This window comes from Piliocolobus tephrosceles, chromosome 5 (genome assembly GCF_002776525.5).
Source record: "Piliocolobus tephrosceles isolate RC106 chromosome 5, ASM277652v3, whole genome shotgun sequence".
In the NCBI taxonomy this organism is placed as follows: Eukaryota; Metazoa; Chordata; class Mammalia; order Primates; family Cercopithecidae; genus Piliocolobus; species Piliocolobus tephrosceles.
Window position 1 is genome coordinate 80,636,789 of NC_045438.1, and position 23,131 is coordinate 80,659,919.

Consider the following 23,131-nt stretch of genomic DNA (forward strand, 5'->3'; position numbering starts at 1 on the left):
TCTATAGTGTTTAAATAAACAAAAGTGTATCCCTAAAATTTTCATGTCCAAAAAATAAGCAAATAAATACAATTATAAGAAGAAGTATAAAAATATTCATAAGAAATTTGAAAAAGAAGACATCTCCCTGACATTAAAATAAAACAATAACAAGAAAAAGGTATCAACAAATGGTGGTTTGATCTAATTTGGTTCTCCCTGGATGGACAGCACCAGGTGACACGAAAATGCCTTTAAAGTAGATGAGTGTCATGCTTCCATTCCTGAACTTAGGCAGCTTTGTCAGTGTAGTCATCTGGAACGGCTTCCAAGTGGAGCTTACGTACAACAGGAACAAAGATGAAGTCCCTTAGGGTGGGAAGCTAAAGGCCAACTTATGCTCTAAAGTGTTTCAAAACTGGTCATGGTGCTTCTGGTCTTGAGAACATCCTTGACAAGGTGGGATGAAGGCTGCATGCTCCGGTCATAGGAGCCCATGGGGCTTCCATCACCTCCAGTGTCACTGGGCACCTAAAGAGTGTGCAGCAGGCCAGGTGCGGTGGTTCACGCCTGTAATCCCAGCACTTTGGGAGGCTGAGTCAGGCAGATCACCTGAGGTTGGGTGTTCGAGATCAGCCTGACTAAAATGGAGAAACCCCATCTCTACTAAAATTAGCCAGGAGTGGTGGCTCATGCCTGTTATCCCAGCTACTCGGGAGGCTGAGGCAGGAGAATCACTTGAACCCAGGAGACGGAGGTTGCAGTGAGCCAAGATTGTGCCATTGCCCTCCAGCCTGGGCAACAAGAGCAAAACTCCATCTCAAAAAAAAAAAAAACAACCAAACACACAAAAAAAGAATGTGTAGCATAATTGAAGTTCTAGAATCAGCCTTTAGACAAGGAAATAGTCTTACAAATGCTCCATGGCTATTTGCCATTTATCTAAAGCTACTCCTAACTTCCCTTTTTTAAATATTTCATTATTGAAGAATCAGAGCAGCAAAGTCAAATGTCTCACAGTACTCAAAGCAGATAATTATTTTGCTAGGTGATGGTGGCTGCCTCAGCAGAGGGAAAACAGGAATGACTTATTAACATTTTTAGATGATTGATGACAGGTGTCTTCATTTTGGCAAGGGAAACTTTTAGTCAACTGAAAAGTCATGGGCTTTTGAGTCAGACTACTAGATTTCAATGTGGACTTTTGAGCTATGCTGTGACCTTAGCCAGGTTAATTAAATTACACTAATTTGCAAAATCTCATGTTTACAAAAGGAGAATAGGTAGTTTATAACATATGGAACTGTATATAACATATAGATGGTGTTCAATAAATATTTGGGTTTTTTTCTTCTTCTTTAAGTAGTTTCTTGCAGCAAAAGAGAGTTTAGCCATGAAAGACAGCTTATTAAACGAGGTATATTGGAAAAAAAAAACGCTAAGGAACTATGCGTCCTTCACCAATTCATTTAACATCTCTTAGTCTTAGTTTCAATGTCTTTCAGAGAAAATTATATCCCCCAAAAGCTATTATAGAACAAAAGATAAGAATAATTATGATTCACATGATCTTTATTCAGAGATCATTACTCATAGAGCTTGAGAAAAAAATGTTGAAAAGCCAGGTACTTTCATTATTATAATGTTCTCATATTTCTTACTGGGCCTAGGAGATACCAAAAATAAACACTAAAGATAAAAGATATTTGAAAAGCAGTGCTATTCCTTTGGAAGTTCCTTCCTTCCAAAATTTAAGAGGATTCTGATGTTCCATTAGATTACTTTTTGTGAGAATTGTTTTTATAGAGATACATACCTACACGATTCTTAGCTATTAGTACTAAAATGTGTTTTCTCTCTGAGATATAAATGATGTTCAAAGGCCAATCGCTCTGCACAAATGTCACCATTCTCAAGATTGATTTAGCATTTCTTCAACCTGCAACAGATTCTTAAATCAGTAATACTTGGAGACACCATGCACATCAAATGTACTAGTGGTATGCTTACAAAATCAATGAATGGTAGTCTTGTTGAGTCTTGTTATGTCTATTTTATTGATTGAGTTTTTATTATATCTGTAATTACAGTTCAGAAGTACAATTTGATGATCTTTAAAAAAGTATTAACTCTTAAATTCTCTTAACCTATAGGGGCCTTCACGGTTTCTTTGCTCCTATTACTCTATAGTTTAACCTATTTCACATCTAAATAAATAAATACGCTTCAATAAGGTAGCTTTCTCTGAAATACAAGGGCTGCAGAGGGGGGTCTTGATTGTAGTAATCAGAGAGGTCCACTTATCTATATGGAGTAGTACCTAGATGGGCTCTTTTTATCCAGAATTTTATGGGACTAATCAAAGGATTCACTGAAATTTATTTATCCCACATTCTCTCCTGAGAGCCATGCCTTCTTGCTAACAATTTGGTGATAGTCATCTGTGTCACGGCCAGCAAGGCAAATGGCTGTGGTTCAGTATTACTCTCTTCTGTCCTCCCACTTTCTTTTTCTCCCACAAGACATAGGCTATTAAGAATATCTGCTGTGTCTTTCAGTGCCCTTATTACCATTTCATACTACAGTTAGAATTCATTAAAATATATCTCATTGTAGGCCATTTGGTGACAGCCACTTTAGAGGTAGTCAGTTGCCCAATTACAAATTCACTCCAACAGTCAGCAAATATCTAAATAGAAAACATACAGTCCCAGATGCCATTTTTGTTGATCAAACATGGTTGAATATTATCAATTTCCTGTGGTTAAGTGAATATAATAACTTCAGCAATTCATAACTTTGATCAGCATAGAACTTTGCCATTTAGGTTAATAAAATTTTAAAAGGTGTTTTCATTGGTAAAATTAGTGATTTGACGCAGATGTTAATATGTTTTAGAAATCAGCTTTCTCAGGTAAAATTAGTGCTATTCAGATATGTGGACTGGCTTAATTATTTCCAAAACAATCTCTATTCTCTCATAAGAAGCCTATGAAACTTTAGCAAACCCCTTTGGGGATACCCTCAGGGATAGTGACTGAGGTTTGATCAAGGGTCTTGTGTCCAGCATTGCTCTCTGGAATATTGTCACGTCTGGGGCTTCAAGCACCTCTTTTGTGCAAAGCATAAAAGTAGCACCTACAAAGATAAGATATTAGGGGTTTGTTCATCTCAAATAATAGGTATTGTTTAACATATATTGTGTCTTTTTGCTAATAAGTGATTGTTTAATATATGTCAGTGTAGGTGGCAGAATTTGATCCATACTTTTACTATTATCTGGTTGGGAAGTATGGGAATCAGCAGCTACATTCTCACCAAAAATACCCTAAGAGTTGTGCATAATTAAGTTTTCTTAGGTACTTTTGGGTTATAATATCTTGATTTTTAAAATGTGTCCTTGATCAAATTGAAGTCTTTTGGAAGTAATTACTCATTGGTCTCCATGGAAGACTTTCCTTCCTCCCATATGCCCTTCCCTGTGTGGAGTGGCTCTGAAGCCATGGTTCATTGACTCTAGACCAAGTGTTCTGTGTTAAAAAGCATGTGATTTGTGTCAGCTCTCAATGGGATCGGCATGCTGTTTGAGAGGATTTAAACCCTTTTCAGTGGAAGAGTCACTTATTGCTTAGGGAAAGAATTTCAAACAGAGATCCCTTTACGTTATTTGAACAGTATGGGATGGTAGCAGTCTGTGTTGGTACTATTATACTTTCCCCTTCACAAACCCAAAGTATGGGATATCACTGCCTTATGAATTCCTGCCCAATGTGATGGAGGCTAAGTCATTATATATGTACATTCTCTAAATTATATTTCATAAACTATGTGGAAATTATGTACCACAGATTGTTGCATATATGGACAGCACATTATCATGTCTTAATCTTGGATCATATATACCAGAGCCCAAGTTCCCCAGAAGACAGATTCTGAGACACTGAGGTTTGCATCAACTGTCATTCGGACATAATCTGCTCCCTTAAAGGGGGCATAATATTGAGCAAGGAAGCTTCTTATAGCCAAGAACAATTTCTGAAGAGAGACTTCGTTATGAACCATTAGCAGCAAACTTAGGAATTTGAAGAATAAGCACCACAGTCCTGAATGGGAACAGAGGCAGAACATCACCGCCATCACCTGCAATTCAGTCCCGGGTTTGGACTATTCCTAGTGTGAGGTCCCTTCCTTTACCTGTGGGTACTCCCTGGTTTGGTCTTGACTGAATCTCAATTTTTCCCTTGATTTCTCCAGTGCTAGCCTAATGGTCTGCATTTCCCTACCTCTCCTTCTCCTTATAAATATCATGAATCCTAAGGGGACACCACTCATCAAAAGAATAATAGAGTCTCCTTTTCCCGCTCAACATCAGCCCAAACTGCTTACAGCACTTACTAAGAGATTTATGAGAAAAACCTGTAGTGAAGAGGAAGGTAGTACTTCTTAAATAATAGTCTCTGCCTCCTCCAATATGAAGATAGAAACAAAAGAAAAGACCGAGAGAGAGAGAGAGAGAGAGAGAGAAAGAGAAAGAGAGAGAGAGAGAATTTGAACAGGGAGCCAAACACCCCTGTGGGATAGGAGAGACTAAAATAAAAAGGACAGGAGTAAGTCAAAAATCTAAATCACTTAATAAGTGAGAGAATAGCTAAGTGCTGAGAAAAAGTGGTCAAATGAGCTAACAACCAGGAGGCTAGAATTATACCAAAGTGCAAAAAGGAAGCTCTAAAGGGGGAAAAAAAGGTGTTCAAGAAAATGTTAACTTATTATGATAGAATATTCCTGGAAGCCAGAGAGAATAGAACAGAAGACCCTGGACTGATGAACAAGGCAGATAGAGTGATTTCTGTTACCCTTAGGGCTAAGCAAAAATCATGGGTAACATATACCTCGGAGACTGTTCCCATTTCTCATCTGGTTTACATGATTTCACATTAATGCAACTCACGGTCAGGGAATGCAGGAGTGTGATTAAGTATAATCCTAATACTTTAAGTAAAAATGTAATACTTTAAAAAAGCATAGTCTTCCAAAATTTCTAGATAACATTTTAAAATTTAGCCTTTTATTTAAATCACATAAAGTGGTATCCTACCAGTTTTCAACTCATCAATTCTGCTTTCATTCAAATTGCTATTGAAATGTAACTTCCATCGTAAAGTCTACTCTGATAAGAAATCTTTTTCTTTATGCTGTTCTATCTCATCGGAACATGCAAATGCAGTGACACTCTTTCTTATCTCTACTCTGATTTCATATACCCTGAATGTGTGCCCGATTAAATTATACAGTCAGGTTTGTATAGAAATCTATTCCCTAGTTCTCCTCATTCAGATCACCAAGACTACAACTTTGCAGGCAGCTTTGATGCCAATGGACTGCTGCAGAATAAGAAAATGGTAAGGATGGCACAGTTTGTCACTCAAAATGGTATCTGTTTTAAATGTCATTATGACCATACCTCATTCAAAAGAGTACATACCATACAAAAGTTAGACGTCCTTGTGAGGGGCCACTAGTCATCTCTCAGACATTTTGCTGAATTCATTCATATCTATATCTACATCTACCAGTGTGAATATCACTATCTCTAGCTCTGTAATATGTTTATCTATATCTACAAATACAGAAATAAAGATATAAAAGGAGCAGGGGCTACCAATCATGTTTAAATCCAAGAGCAATGATCTTCACAGATTTTCTCAATGCAGAAGAATGTCCCTGTGGAGAGGTCTATAAACAGAATGACAGTGCAGTCACAATATTTTATTCAGAAATATCAGTGTTTGTTTTTAAACAAAAGGAAAAGCTCTCAAGGCGCATTAGTTTTCTCTTAAAGACAGACAAACTTTACCAACCTCCTTTGGAAGCTGTGATAATTTTCATAGTACTCTAGATCATTTCAAAAAGAATAAAATATAATGAAGTGCTGCTCTTACAAACACAAATTTTATAGAAACCTTTGGACTGGCAGCTTTGGAAATTCTTCTCTCAGGGGAAGTAAATTTAAGTGGAGCTGCACTTGAGTTCAGTTTGTATTCCCCTCTCAATTACCATCAATACAGCTGAATCAGGAGCTACACCAAAATTCCTGAGATAGCTTTTAAAAACATCTAAAATAAAAGAAGAAAGTGTTACTGCAGACAGAGGTGAAAGAAACCTTGATACAGGAGGGACAAAATCCCTGGAGGGAGGGAGCCGAGGGCATGAAATAATGAAACAAAACTTGAAATACCCAAAGCAGAATATGCGCATCAGAATTCTTGTTCTTCCTTTTAATTGTTTAGGGCTGCAAATATTTGATGTGGTTTTGCTTGACTTAAGATACATAGTAATTATTTAAACAGATATATAATAAACAGCCTAGATGATTATCATGTAGAAAAGGAACAGTTAGTTAGCGTAATATATTTGGGAGTTGCTCCTTTTGCAAGAAGAGAAAACTCTTCTGGACAACGTACCCCAGGCATCAAGGAATGGTACAGTACCTCATCATGGCTTATTGCTTAAGCATGCTGCAGGCAACTACTATATCAGCATGTAACGGCACGAAACAATAAGATATGTTTGTAAGATACAGAACATTATTCAGCAGTGTTTCTCTATTACCAGTAGGTAGATTATTGCTTGAGTTTCAAGTTTTCAATAAGTAAGAAGCATTTTTACTAATTAAAATTGTGAAAGTAGCCTTCAGAGCTGATTGCTGGATCTAAGTAATTCCAAGAAAACAGTTCATTGATAATATTGGTGTAATCTGATATTTATGAAATTCTAGCATTTCTATAAATATTGAAATTTAATAGTCAAAAATTGAGTAATTAGAAGTGGAGGTTTTAATGTCTTATTTACCTTCAAGCTGTAACCAATACCTACAATCCTAGCTACACAACAAAACAGTCAACTATTTTCCAGAAGCTCTAAGTGCCGTTGTGAGGTTTTTATAAGTGCCATGCTTAACATAGCACTAAGAATACCCATGGGAGCATCGTTAAAGTTGCCCAGAACGTGCATCTTGATGCATTATTTCTAGTCTGACAGCACTGCACTGCAAAACACATTTTGGTTCACACACACACACACTTGTCAGTACCATTGCAGACTTCCCTCTGTTGACCCAGGGTACCATTAGGCGGGTCTGAATCGTGTCCACACAGCAAGGATCTCAGTCGGTTAGAGAAGAGAACCAGGTTTGTTTGATTACAGAAATATCTTTACAGAAATATTTTTGATTACAGTCATATCAAAAAAACAAATCGAATTTGGTCCATATTTTATAAATTGATCCAACAAATGAGCATCAGATTTGTGATGGTAAGTGTAAAATTTGCATTTTGATTCTCAATCCTTCTGCCACAATATAAATTTGCTAATTTATCAGAGTTCATAGTGAGGATTGTGCTGAAAACTGTGAATATAAAGATGGAACTGACCAAGACTCCAGCAATTACATTAACATATACAGATGCACAAAGTTGGTGGAGTTAATTTGTAGAGTTAATACTTTGGTTGAGTTAGAACTTTGCAGTGAGCCTGATCTGAGGTTGAATCTTGGTTCTGAAGGTTACTATCTCTGTAACCTTGGGCAGACTACCTCATCACCATAAATTTCAGTTTCTTGATTTATAAAATGGAATTAACAAAAAACTTTGCCTCATTGGGTCATTTTGAGATTTAGACGGGGTAATTATGTAACATTTAGCATATTACTTTCCTTGTAACAAATGTGCAATTAATGTTACTTAAAAGATAACATTAACCAACAATTTTTTTTAAGCCAGACTTCAGACTTTGGATTTAAACTTCCCAGTACATAACAATCATACAGGTCCTAGTGAAAGTGAGAAATATGGAGAGAATTGATGGATAATGAATGTTCCTCTACAACGCGGCCCCTTTAAGTTCCACATCATAGGACTGTTCAAGAACATAATAACAAGCCACAAACACAACCGCCCTTCAATAACATGAAGGTGAGCTGCAGGTAGGTGGGCAGAGGGGCCACAAAAGTGCAATGAAGCACAATGGGAGGAAACATAAAATAGCTGTTGATCACTGGGAAGTAGTAACAGCAAACAGGCAGTGCTGGCAGGGACCAGTCAGAGAAGAGGGGGCTCAGAGGAAGGGAGACAACGGAGCTTCCCATGAGGCAAATTTGCTGAGCTCCAAACAGCAGGAGGCTGGGCAAATCATCTATAGGATTTCCCCTTGTACTCTGGCCTGGGGTACTGTGAAAGTCAAGTGGTCTTCTCTCTCTCCGCAGTTGGTATATAGATCCAGACAACATCTCCTAAAGACAACCCAGTAGAGTGAAAAGAGCAGAGTCTGTGTGTTTTTACTCACTGTTCCACCACCTACCAGTTCCGCGAACTTGGGCAAGTCACTTGACCTCTGCAGCTCAGTAGCATGGTCTGTGAAACGTGATGATATTGCCAACCCAGCAAGCAATCAATGGTAGTTTCCTTCTCTGATTCCCTTCCCATCCCCCCGTTACCTAACATTTGCCATATTTATTTATGTTTTTATTTTGGAACAGAATTCAGCACTTAAAGCACCTGGAAATGAGCGGGGTAAATCCATTGCTTCTTGGCACAGGAGCAGATTTCCCTTCTTTGTAACAATGAGGAAATCATCACCACCCGTCTTCCTGCTGCAATCATTTCAGCGGCAGCAGAAATCGTCCCCATTCTTTATCTCAGGATTACTTTTGCTCTGTGAAGCTCTCTAGAGCTTCAAAATTCTTGGTGCATTTGACGAATTTTGCTTTCAGTCCAGATCCCAGATGAAGAACTGTATTTATTTTTTTAAAAAATCCCTGGCAACCAAACTTTAAGTCTTTTAAAACCTCAAGGAAAGCCTGTTGTCATTGGTTTTGCCCTTATCCAAATCTGCATGTGCTTCTTGACCACAAATTAGGTCACGGATAAGTTTGGAGCTGCCAATCAGCCTTGGATTCATCAAGCATTTTAAACTGCTGGTGCTGCAGTACGAACGCCAGTGTGTGCCACAGATAACGGTATCATTTGCATAGTTACAATCAGTTAGTGATAGAATGCCTGAGAGGCAGAGGGGATGCATGGCAAATGCAAAGTCACTTTCAGATTTGCATTCGTTTTGGTTTTAAATGGGGAACAGAGGACTTGACTGAAAGGGGCATTGCCTCCTGTTCAGCTTGATTCAGTGGAGCCTGTGCCTATAGAGCATTTCAACTCTTTGAAAGTGTTTTGTGATCTTCCTATGAGCTATTCTTCTCAACAATGTATGACATAGCTAGTAGGCATTATTATCCATAATTTAGTGAAAGGGAAGTGAATCAAAAACAGGTTGAATGACTTGTTCAACACTGCAGGAAGTCACAGCCGAAGCAGAGGAAGAACCTACAGCTTTGTGCTGGCTCCCCATCTGTTGCTAAGCCCCATTAGCTGTGTTTCCTACCTGTACCCAGTAATTAGCCAAACTAAGTGCTGCCAAATAAGGACATTGCATTGATTTTTTTCCAGCATTTTCCCTCTTTTGAACTTTGTCATTTGACTTGCAAAACATTATAAAAATAGCCTTTTCTCTCTCCCTCCCCTCCTACAAAAAGACCCCACGGGAACAATAAAAAGAAGAGTGAGCTGAAGTTCATTTATTCTGAGGCTCAAGAGCACAAGGAGTTAATGTTTCTAAGTGCTGTGGCGGATGCTGTGAGAGAGGCTGGTAAGCCTTGAGAGAATTGTGCTCTACTTAAATGACAAGTACCAGGATCTGATTGATATTCTGTGTAAAGTTTTCCCCAGTTACATGGTTTTTCCTTGGCACCTATGATTTATGGAATATCCCTGTATTAATTAGGCATATGCTAGTATTTTGGAGGGAGAGGGAATAAGACAATTATCTATCATCAAATTGCATAATATATACAATTTATTGAAAAGACTTGAGTTTAGAAACTGGGAGAAAAGGTTAAACACTTTCTTCAGGCGCCATAATGGAAAATGCTGTCATGAATAGATAGCAATCCCCTAAATACAAAAACAAAAAAAAGTAACTTCTTTAGTAGGAAAAAAAAAAAAGTTAAAAACCGCAGCAATCCCTGACTCAGCAAACATGGGGAGTTGATAAATGCACCTGCTACCTTGTCTAAAGCTGATCTAGCCTTTTCAGGGTGGCCTTATCAAGTTAAGATCTTGTTGGAGAGTAATGAACATGAGAAAAGACGCTGCTCCTCAATTGCTCATCATTAGAGTGCTGTACACGGCTTGAAGGAGAGCAGGGACCTGGATAAATCAGTGCTTTGAACCTCCTGATAATTGGTGCTCAAATCTTTGAATCCGGGTATTATTTTTGGCTGAAGTATCTGTCACATGGCTAGATAGCTATATTCATTAATATATTGAAGATAAAGTGATGCCAGCATTCATCCTTGCAAAGGGAATTAGCAGAATTGGGTTACATATGAAAGTGATCCAGTATGTCACACTGAGCAGTCTCCTTGTACCTCAGTTTCTACTGCATGTAATAATAATGACAGTTACTTCTGAAGAGGCCAAGTGAAAGCATACAAGATATGAGTTTACTTTTAATTAAAGGGCTACATAAAGGTAAAAGCAAACCTACATTTGGCTGAAAGTTACCTATGTGAATGAAACATTTGTTGAATACCTGCTTGTGTGTAAATTCTAGGCCATTACGAAGGGTATTTCTAAATATCACAAGAAGCCTGAAGAACAGGTGACTTAGAACGACTTGCGTATGTAGCTAAAGATGAGAGTGGTGAGATCTCTGATTGTAGGGTCAGATAGCAGAGCTCCAGAAACCCTATTTAAAATATTTTGGCAATACACAGGAAATCCCAAAACGGGCACCTCTTTTTATTATCTGCAGTCTCTTAGTCTTGCTCAGTCCTCAATCAAATTTTTTTATAAAGCTATTTCCAGGGACATTGAATCTTTCTCCTGTTTGTTATTTTTGTCAGACTCAAGTGTGGCATCCTTGGGCATCCTGAGGTATCCAACCACAGGTTGACAGACCCCCTGCTGTAAGTAGTAGATAGTCTCTGTCCACCCCGAACCCAGTCTAAAGGTTCCAGCTTCTTTCCCTAACTTCCACTGTAGTGATAGAGGTAGAATATTCTAAGAGCCCGGAGCCATGGGCTTGACATTCATTTAATGTTCATAACAGGCAAGGCCTTTGTATTTACTATTTTAGGGTGATGCACTTAATAATTTGTGGTAGGCCCAGAAGTGCATTATTATGTTTTTCTAGTGTTTCTAAGATAGTACAGAAAGACTAGTGGTCATGATTATTTAGCCTAGCTTAGGAACAGGTCTGCTGGTGAGGAACAGTCCCAGGAAGGCTCAGATCCTTGTCTAGGCTGTGAGCAGCAGTGAGATGATTATAACGCCCAGAGTGGTCACCTTGTTTGCCATAGATCTATCTTTATCCAGTTTGCTTAAGACGAACCCATCAGATTTCTTTGTTCCCATTTTCTACATATTAATCTATATAAGATAGACAGCATACATTGCACAGTGAACACTTAGCTTTTCACTAAACCTTTCCAGGATGTAAATATATGTAAAATATATTATATTTACAAAAATATCACAGTTGTGCTGCCTTATAAGAAGATGATTATGATTATGGGTTCTGGAATTGGTTTCTGGGAATTTTAGCTGTGCAGTTTAGAAAACCTTACTTCATTTAAGTCTTTGGCTTCCTCTTGCATAGAATAGACGAAAAATAGAATCTGCATTACAGGGTTATTTTCCATAGTAAATTTGATAATGTATATAAAGCACTGAATAAAGGTCCTAACCTACTGAACGCTTGACAATTGTTTTTAAAAGTACATCTATATAAATGCATACAAAGGGCACTCACAATGCAAGCAGTGCAGCTCATTGGTAGAACAGACACTTTGTGGAATGAATTTACTCCATTACAATAGATATTACTGTTCACATCTCATCCAAGAGGAAAAAGCATAGATAGATTAAAATGGCTTCCCTTGCTCACATGGTTATTGATCAAGCCAGAAAAAATTCAGGAATCCAGTCCAGCTTGTCTCTACACATAGGCTCTTTCAATCTTCAAGCTCTGCCTCTAATAACACAGCTCTCTCTGCTATATGTATAATTAGCATGAATAAAAAGCAAAGAAATAAAATAAAGCTTCCTAAAATCTGCTGTCACCTTCATCCCATTCCTTTTTCAATAAATCTTTGTAACTCTTTATCCTTTCATTATCCTGGATGACAGATATTTAAGGCTGGTTCCGACCACCTGATTTTTACTGTAGAAAACTTACTATTCCCACAATTCTAGATGGATAATGTTTATAGGGAGTGCCACACCGTATGGGACTTTGTAATTTTAAAGAAGATTCTTAAAGACTAGAGTGTATAATATTCAACAGAGTGAATCACTATTGGCAGAATTTAAGTATAACAGAGGAGGCAAGAGAAAACTAAGATATAAGGAAAGTAATACTTTGTTTTAGTTGAGGAACCTTTCTAAGATACTGAAATCTTCAGGAAATTGCCTGTCCCATACAACACTTCTCTGCTTATAGTTTCTTTTATTTTATTTTTGTTTCTGTTTTCCTGCTGCACAGTACAGAAGTTCAAACATTGTAATCATTTAGAAACAAATCAGTCACCCTATGATTGGTCTATGAAAATATAGGCTAGATTTTAAAAGTTGTTATTTTTTTAAAAAAAACAAGCACGTACAATTCTGATTTGCCCCATGAAATTTTATGATATTCTATAAAAAATTTTATTGTATAAAGACAAATCAGCATTAGATAACCTTTAAAAAGGTCATTTTTATAAGCAAACATTAAATGAATATAAAATGATGCTTGATAGATATTATAATTTAGTGACAAGCAATATAGTTCACATAAAAATAGTAATTAACAATAGGGCCTTTAAAAAATATCATAGAGGGCCAAGCACGGTGACTCATGCCTGTAATATCAACACTTTGGGTGGAAGAGGCAGGTGGATCATTTAAAGCCAGGAGTTCGAGACCAGCCTGGCCACATGGCGAAACCCTGTCTGTAGTAAAAATACAAAAATTAGCTAGGCATGGTGGTGCACATCTGCAATCTCAGCTACTTGGGAGGCTGAGGCATGAGAATCACCTGGACGTGAGAGCCAGAGCTTGCAGTGAGCTGAGATTATGCCACTGCATTCCAACCTGGTCAACAGATGCGACAGAGCGAGACTCTGTCTCAAATAAATAAATAAATAAATAAATAATAAAATAAAATAAGAACTTCTGTATTTTTATGATTAAAGAAATAAAATCAAAACCCTGGATTTATATGAGACTTCTTAGATTTCAATAAAATAATAAAAGCACCAGAATCTAAAAATACATCTTTGTCTTAAGGTATTGGTAACAATAGAAATCCACCAATATCTATGAGAAGTATCTATGGTCAGTGTTACAGCTGCTTAACAATATTTCCAGGACTCTTTCCATTCTGGGCAACCCTCCCCTTGTAATCAGGGCTGGTCATGGGACTTGCTTTGTTTATTTAAATGATAGAAAAAAAGTGAATAGTTCAACCTGAAGATTTTAATTGCCAGTGTTGAATCTCTAACTCTTTTCTCCCCTTTGATGCTGATTGTGGAAGAGGGCTTGTATTGAGATATTGGGAATGAAAAATTGTAGGGGCCCCTGTCAACTTTTGAGGGCTGCCACTCTGGACTCACAGAGGACTTTGAGTGATGAAAACCACATATATATATAAATATATATATATATACACACACACACACACACACATATATATACACAGACACACATATATATACACACACATATATATACACACACACACACACACACACACACACACACATATATATATATATATATGAGTCTTATGAATTGGAAACTGAGTAAAAAAGTTAGCAATCTAGCAGTATGTGTTCCATGTTCTGATGCATGAAATGCCCTGTATATCAGCATCTTTTCAAGTCTTGGTTTCATCACTTGCTAGTTGAACTTGAGCAAGTTTATAAATCTATCTGTGCTTCATCTTTACATTTGAACACAAAGCTAAGGATAATTTCTACTTCCTTGAGTTGAAATAAGGATAAAATGAGATGATTCATGCAACATGCGTAAACACAACCACCATAGTACATATTTGATACAGCTCTGGTTATTATTACTAATATTATGATTAGGGGCATGATAGCCATGCAATGTTCTCAGGCTAACCAAATCTGTGCAAACAAAAGATGATTTATAATGGTGTTTTCTGTAACAATGCATTTAGAACAGTTACTAAAAATGGTGACTGAGAATTCTTGTTTGCGAAGAACAGAAGCCTACTCAGACTAGCATAAATAAGAGAGCTTATTATAATTCTCACAGGCATCTAAGCTCAAGAAACACAATACAGCAGGGCCCAGGGTTTACTTAGCACAAATCCTTTCAGCACCCAACAGTTCCCCTCCTTTGACTTCTCCTTACACGTGCTTCATTCTCCTCATTCTCCTACCAAGCTTCTTTTCTTCCTCCTTTTGCACATCGTCCAACATTCCCACCACTTACAATTCCTTACCAGGAGTTTCAAATTTAAACACCCACCACTGCCATCTCCAAATTATTTATGTTTCCAAAAGATATCTGGTCAATTTTTGTTATCCAATAGATTGAGGCACACATTGGGTTTAATCAGCCACAACCTGGGTAAAGCATAGCATAAGAGGACTGCTTCTAGACACTATGCAAAAAAAAAAGTAATAGAACTTTCTAAAACAGAAAGAAATAAAATAAGAAGTGTTTTTAACCTTGAAGTTTTTTTAAGTTCTATTTTATATCTAGCCATTTTGATTAGCTATGTTCTAATAAATCTTGTTTATATGTATTGTAAGTTTCAAAAGAATGTGCTGCAGCTCTTCTCTTCCCATTTTATATAGACCTGCATCATCCGTATTGACTTTACTTAATGAAAAATTGCCTTCTCGGTGTCATCAGTATTGATCTTGATGAGGGCAAAAGTGACTGTTAACTTTCAAAATCATCAGAAAATATTTAGTCATTTCCATTGATTCTATGAGAAATAGATCAAGTGTTCATTTCCTTTACTGCAGTAATAACACTTAAATCCACAAATGGAAAAAATCTGTATCTTCATGATTAAAGAAATAAAATCAAAACCCTGGATTTATATGAGACTTCTTAGATTTCAATAAAATAATAAAAGCACCAGAATCTAAAAATATATCTTTGTCTTAAGGTATTGACAACAATAGAAATCCACCAATATCTGTGAGAAACTATGGTCAGTGTTACAGCTGCTTAACAGTATTTCCAGGACTCCTCCCACTATGGGCATCCCTCCCCTTGTAGTCAGGGTTGGTCATGTGACATGTTTTGTTTATTGAAATGATAGAAAAAAAGTGAATATTTCAATCTGAAGTATTTAATTGCCAGTGTTGAATCTCTAACTCTTTTCTCCCCTTTGATGTTGATTGTGGAAGAGGGCTTGTATTGAGATATTGGGGACGAAAGATTGTAGGAGTCCCCATCAACTTTTGAGGGTTGCTGCTCTAGACTCACAGAGGACTTTGAGTGATGCAAAACCACTTTTATTTTGTTAAGCCACTGAGATTTGGGGGTGAGGGTTGTTTGTTACCACAACTTGATCAAACCCATCCTGAAAGGTTGGCACAGCTATAAAATATCAATATTTGTTCTCTCTCCTACTAAAAATAGCCTCCCTGCAAGGTGAAAAAAAAAATTATTCACAGAACCTTCTCTATATCAAAATGTGGCTAACTTTGGTCCACATGCACGATTGGAAAGAAAAGAAAACCAGAATTAATGACAAAATTTAGTTAAAACTTTTACTTCCTTGCTAAAAATTAATCTTTTCTCAAAAGTAATAAGACCAGGGTCAGCAGAATGGACAATTACTATTATACATTTTCAGCCCCTCATTTCTAACAGTTTCTAGTAGGACAAAAGAAAAATGGTTAAAAAGAAACTCAATGATATAAAATTAGTCAATATTATGTTTAAATAAGTTTCAAAGGATATATTGAGAAAAAAGGATTAAGAGGAAATATAAAAATGTTAAAATAAAGAGAAATGATATAGGAGAAAAACATTGGGTTATTTTTGTCAGTATTCTAGTTTATCTATTTTTAATAATTTGGTTATACTAGCTCCTTCCTTTTTCCTTCCTTCCTTCCTTCCTTCCTTCCTTCCTGCCTTCCTGCCTTCCTGCCTTCCTGCCTTCCTGCCTTCCTTCCTTCCTTCTTTCCTTCCTTCCTTCCTTTTACTTTTTTTTTTGGCTAAAATTGTACTCACTTATTATCTTAGTTTGTGTCAGGAATCTGGGCACAGCTTAGCTGAATCCTGTGCCTCAAGGTCTCACAAAGATTCCAAGTGTCAGCTGGTACTATGTTTCATCTGAGGCTTGACTGGGGAATGATCTACTTACAAACTCGTGTGGCTGTTGGCACATCACTTTCTCCTGGGCTGTTGAACTGAGGGCATCAGCTCCTTGCAGGCTGCTGGCCAGAGGCTGACCTCAGTCCCTAGAGGCCTCCCTCATTTTTTGCTAGATGTGTCCTACTTGTCCCTACAGATCCAGTTTCCAACAGCTGTATGCTCCAGGAGGCTGACTTCTATGGAGTGTGTCAACTGCGTTCCTTCACCGTCTAACTTCTGGTTGGGGTTGACCAATGGGAGACACTGGCAGGAAAGTAAAGAAGGAGGAGACTGAGTCTGTGTTTCTATTCCACTGGGTCCCTCTCTGCCTGGCCTTTGGTTGGATGTTTATTTTTTATTTTTTCAAAGATTACAGCATTTTTGCTCCAGCTCCCTTCAGCTCTAGCTATTGTCTCTGGATTATGGTTACTGCTTCCTACCTTTGCCACTTATATAGAATAATGGTAATGGATCCCTCAGTTTATTGTCCCTAGAAGGTTTCAGCATCACCACTTGTTTCCCTTAAACTTCTAGTATCTTTGAAAACATGTCTTTATTACAAACTTTCTATTTACCTAATTTTACTCTGCCATCTGCTTGTCCAGGACCCTGACATAACCACCTTTAAGAAAAATATCCTGACCTTAACTTACTTTGCAATAGCATCAACCACATTCTTCTTCCTATCATTTTTGCCCCAATGCTTTTTAGTGTGGGAAAATATATGTACCTTAAAATTTACTATCTTAACCATTGTTAAATGTATATTTTAGTAGTGTTAAATACATTCCTATTATTGTGCAATATTCATCAACATCCATATCCAAAACTTGTTCTATCTTGCAAAACTGAAACTCTATATCCATTAAAAAATAACTTCTCATTTCCCCTCCCCACAGGCCCTGGCAGCCATCATTTCTGCCTCCATGATTTAAGCTACTCCAAGTATTTCATATGTGGAATCACACAGTATTTTTATTTTTGAGACTGGCTTATTTCACTTAACATAGTGTCTTCCAGATTCATCCATGTTGTAGCATGTGTCAAAATTTTCTTCCCTTGTAAGGCTGAGTATTCTCTTGTACTTACATTTTGCTTATCTGTTAGCATCACATTTTGCTTATCTATTCATCTCTTGATGACCACTTGGGTCGCTTCCATGTTTAAACCATTAAGAATAATACTGCTATGAACATGGGTGTACTAATATTGCTTCAAGACTCTGATTTCACTTTTTTGAGGTACACACCTAGAAATGGAATTGTTGGATCTTATGGTAATTCTATTTTTAATTTGTTGAAGAACGATCATACTCTTTTCCGCAGTAGCTGTACCATTTTACATGCTCACCAGCAGTGCACAAGGGTTCCAATTGTTCCACATTCTTGCCACTAGTTCTTTTCCATTTTTATGATAGTAGTCATCCTAATGAGTATGAGGTGATATCTCATAGTAATTTTATTTTCATTTCCTTGTTGATTATTGATGTTGAATATATTTTCATTTGCTTACTGGTCATTTGTATGTCTTCTTTGGAGGAATGTCTATTAAAGCTCTTTGCCCATTTTTGAAGCAGGTTGTTTGTTTTTGTTGCGTTTTAGCAGTATTTGTATATTATGAATATTAATCCCTTATTATAGATAAGATTTGCAAATATTCTTTCATTCTGTGGGTAGCCTTTTTACTCTGTTTATAGTTTCTTTTGGTGCATAATCATTAAAAATTCTTATAAAAGTCCAATATGTATACTTTTTATTCTGTTTTCTGTGCTGTTAGTGTCATATGCAAAAAATCGTAGTCAAATTGAATGTGGTGTCGCTTTTGCCCTAACTTTTCTTCTAAGAATTTAATAGTTTTAGGCCTTACATTTATATCTTTGGTCCATTTTGAGTTAATTTTTTATATATGGTATTAGGTAACTGTCCAACTTTGTATTTCACATGTATATATCCAGTTATTGCTGCACCATCCCTTGAAAAGACTTCGATCCATTAAATGTTCTTGGCACCCTTGTCAAAAAGCATTTAACCATATATTTGAGGATTTGTTTCTGGGCTGTTTATTCTATTCCATTAGTCCATGTGTTGTTCTTTATGCTAGTGCCACATGCTTGACTAATGTAGTTTTGTGGTAAGTTTTGAAATTAGGGAATACAAGTCCTACATCTCTCTTCTTTCTCAGCATTGTTTTGAGTATTCAGGGTCCCTTAAGATGCCATATGAGTTTTACAATAAGTTTTTCTATTTCTGCAAAAAACAATTTTGGGATTTGGATAGGTAATGCATTAGATCTGTAAATCACTTTGGATAGTATTGACATCTTAACAGTATTAAATCCTCCAAGTGATAACCATGGAATATCTTTTCATTTATTGATACCTTCTTTTGTATCTTTTAACAATGCTTTGTAGTTTTAATCGGACAAGACTTTTACCCCCTTGGTTACATTAATTCCTAAGTATTTTATTCTTTTTGATGCTATTGTAAGTGGAATTCTTTTCTTAATTTCCTTTTTGGATTGATCATTGGTAAGGATACAACTGATGCTGTGCATGTTGACTTTATGTCTTGCTACTTTGCTGAATTTGTGTCTTAGTTCAAACGTTTTTTGTGGAATTTTTAAAGATTTTTTACGTATAAATCATGTCACCTATGAAAAGAAATAATTTTACTTTTTCCTTCCCAATTTGAATGCCTTTTATTTCTTTTTATTGCCTAATTACCATGACTAGAACTTCCAGTATACTGTGTTGAATAGAAGTGGTAAAAGTGGGTATCTTTGCCTTGCTCCTGATCTTGGAAGAAATCCATTTCATCTTTAAGCATTGAGTGTGATGTTTGCTGTGGGTTTTTCACATGTTACTTTTATTATGTTGAGATAGTTTTCTTATATTTCTAGTTGATTGAGTTTTATTTTTCTTAATCACAAAACGGGGTTATGTCAAATGCTTTTCTCCTGAATCATTTGAAATAATGTTTTTCCTCTATTCATTCTGTTAATATAGTGTATTATATCGATTGATTTTTGTATGTGAGAATGTCCTTACATTCCAGAAATATATCTCAGGTAGCTATGGCGTATAATTTTCTTAATATGCTGATGAATTTGGTTTGCTATTATTTTGTTGAGGATTTTTCATCAATGTTTGTAAGGGATATTGGCCTGTAATTCTGTTTTCTTGTAATGTTTTTATTCAACATTGATATGAGGTTAATGCTGGCATCATAAAATGAGTTTGAAAGTGTTCCTTCCTCTACCATTTTTTGGGAAAAGTTTAAGAAGGATTGATGTTAATTATTTAAAAGCTTGATAGCATTGACCAGTGAAGTGATCAGGTTCAGGGCTTTTCTTTGTTTGGAGAGTTTTTATTAGTGATTCAGTCTCCTTACATGCTATAGGTCTACTCAAATTTATCATTTCTTTATAATTTAGTCTTCCTAAGGTTTGTGCTTTTAGGAATTTGTACATTTTCTCTAGAGTAGTCAAGTTACTGACTTATAATTTATCTCCAACTGTTAAATAGCTATCTATTTCTCCCTTAAATTTTATCCCCTTTTGCCTCATATATCTTAATGATCTGATATTAGCTGCATAAATTTTTATAATTATTATATATTCTTGCTGTACTCAGCCTTTTGTGAATGCATAATATTCTTTTTTTTTTTTTTTGTCTTTTGTAATTGTTTTACTTAAACGCTACTTTGATATTAGCAGAGATTTCTCACTCTGTTTTGGAGACCATTTGTATGTAATATCATTTTATTTCTTTTTGCTTTAAATCTAAAGTGTAAATACACTTTTGACTCTAAAAGTGTATCTCCCATAGATACATATAGTTGCATCATCTACGATTTTCCATTTTGCCAATCTCTGTCATTTGAGCAGGGAATTTAATCCATTAGCTATTAAAGGGATTACTGATACAAAAGAATTTGTTTTTCTCATGTACTGCTTATTTTCTATATGCCTTCTAGATTTTGTTCCTCATTTTCTGCACAACTATCTTTTTCTGTGTTTAGTTAATTTTTTGACAGTGAAACATTTAATTTAAATTTTTTTCTCATTTAGTTTGCTATGTATACTTTTTACCTATTTTCCTTGTCATTACCATGGGTATGTTACACTTAACATACTAAAGTTATTACACTCTAATTTGAATTTTTACCAGTTTAACCACAATAATATACAAAACTCTGCTCCTATAAGAACTCCATCTCCATTTCCTTTAGTTGTTGGTATACAAAATTATATCTTCCTACCTTGTGTGCTCTAAAACATGAATTAAAAATTTTAATGCATTTATTTATTTATTTATTTATTTATTTATTTATTTATTTATAAAGCAAATTGTGGAGTTATAAAACGAAGTTGCAACAATACCAGCTTTTAGGTTGACAAAGGTTTTTTCCAAAAAATATATTAGTTTCTTAAATCATGCTAAAAAATATTCAGCTATACACTATTGTTACAATACTACTAGCTTCATAATTGTACACTTATTTACCTTTACAGAGATCTTTATTTTTTCATACATCTTGAAGTTCTTTCTAGTGTTCTTTCATTTCAACCTGCAGGGGTTTCTTTAGCATTTCTTGTAGAGCAGTGTAATTGGAACAAACTCCTTAAGATTTTGTTTATTTGGGAACACCTTCAATTCTCCCTCACTTTTAAAGAACAGTTTTACTGTTCTTTAGCACTTGAAACATATTGGTCAACTGCCTTTTGTCCTACAAAGTTTCAGATGAGAAATCTGATGAGAATGACATTGAGGATTTCTTGTAATGTGACTAATTACTTCTTTCTTGCTGCTTTCAAAACGCTCTTTTTGTCTTTGGCTTTCAACAGATTATTGGTAATGTGTCTTGGTGGTACTCTTTGAGCTTATCCTACTTATTGTTAAGCTTGTTGGCTGTTTTATTCATGTCTTTCATGAAATTTGGGAAGTTTTGGGGCAATATTTTTTAAAATAGTTTCTTCTCATCTTTTCCTCTCTCTTCTTGTGGGAGTACCATACGCATATATTAGCTCACTTAATGGTGTTCTACAAGTCCCCTAGACTGTTTATTTTTCCTCAATTTCCTTTCTCTCTCTTGCTAAGTCTCAATAATTTTCATGGTCTTGTTTTTAAGTTCACTAATTCTTCTCCCTGCTCAATTCTGCAGTTTTCAGTTCTAAAATTTCTCTTTAGTAATTTTAGGTTTTCTATTTCTTTATTGATATTGCTATTTTGTTCATATATTCTTGACTTTTTCCACGTATTTCTTTAGTTCTTTAAACATCTTTAAGACAATTGGTTTAAAGTCTTTGTCTAGCAGATCTGTCATTAGGTTTTTTCAGGGTCAGTTTCTGTTGGATTATTATTTGTTTTTCGCTTTAAATGGGTCATATTTTGCTGTTTCTTGTTTTGTTTTGTAATTTTTTTAATAGAAAACTGAACATTTGAGTCTAATAATCTGTTAACTGTGGAAATCAGATTTCCCCCCTTCCTAGAGTTTGTTGTTTATTGTTTTGTGGATTTTCGTTTTTGGTTTTTTTGTTGTTGTTGTTGTTCCTGTTTATTTGATTGTTGTAGGCTTTCTCTGTGCCAAGCACTAGTTTGAGATGTAAACAGGTCTTCTCAGGTCTTTTGTGAGCCTGTCCGCTCCCCAGGCATGTGCAGTAGTTTTCTGATTTCCCTGTATATACCGTCACCTTTGATTTTCCTAATATTCAGTGTCTGGCTGTTGAAAAAGGAAAAAGAGAAAAATAAAGGAGAAAAAAATTATGTTAGCCCTTTAAATCTCCTAGAAATCACTTCAACCAGACAGGGAAGGACTGGCAAGAATAGGGGGAGGTGCAACAATGATGTCTGTTACCTATTTGCTTCTGTGTGATCAGAAGCAGCCGTCAATGATCAGATCACAGATTTCGGATACTATGAAGACAGTGTCGCTTTTTCCCACCCATTGCTCCTATAAGCTGTGTGGAAGCTGCTTCAGGAACACATTCATAGCTACTTGCCAAGCGGCTGAGGGGTGGAAGATGGTTAAGTACTACTGTTTTAATACCTAAAATTGTCCAAAATTAGCCACCATTTACTGTTGAAGTCCTCCCCTGAAACTTTCTCTTGAAGTAGCAAGCCTTCAATAGACTCTGGAGTTCCAAAAAAGTTACATCAGACAGATTCTTTGAGTTCAATTGTTGTCTAGTGTACAGATAGATTCCTAATACCATCTACTCACTGTCTTCCCAGAATCCAAATATTACTTTTTAAATGAATAGGTACAACTAATTACAGAAAAAGACTAGAGAGAATGAAGGTAAGTCAAATAACACAAATAAAAAAAAACATTAATCTGGAATGTCTAAGAGTTGACCACCTCAAAATAAAACTCCCACTTAATGTTGGCACGTTAACACACCAGAGATATGAAAAATTAGGCTATCTTTTAGGTTTGTTAATATACTTTCTATTGTGATAAGGGGAAAATAGTCCTTTTATTGGCCTTTCAAAAAACTTTACTCCAAAGTGAATGATAATTAAAGTGCAGCCTTTGCGGTAATAACAATAGCTACATAAACCTTCCATTTCACATAATTTGTATAATTCTTACCCACACTGAAGAATGTGTTTTATTTGATGGTGGCAAGAATCACTAGAAAATGAAAATTACCAGCATCTTAGGCTGTATTTTCAACTCAGATTATAAGATATACTGCATGCCACCTGA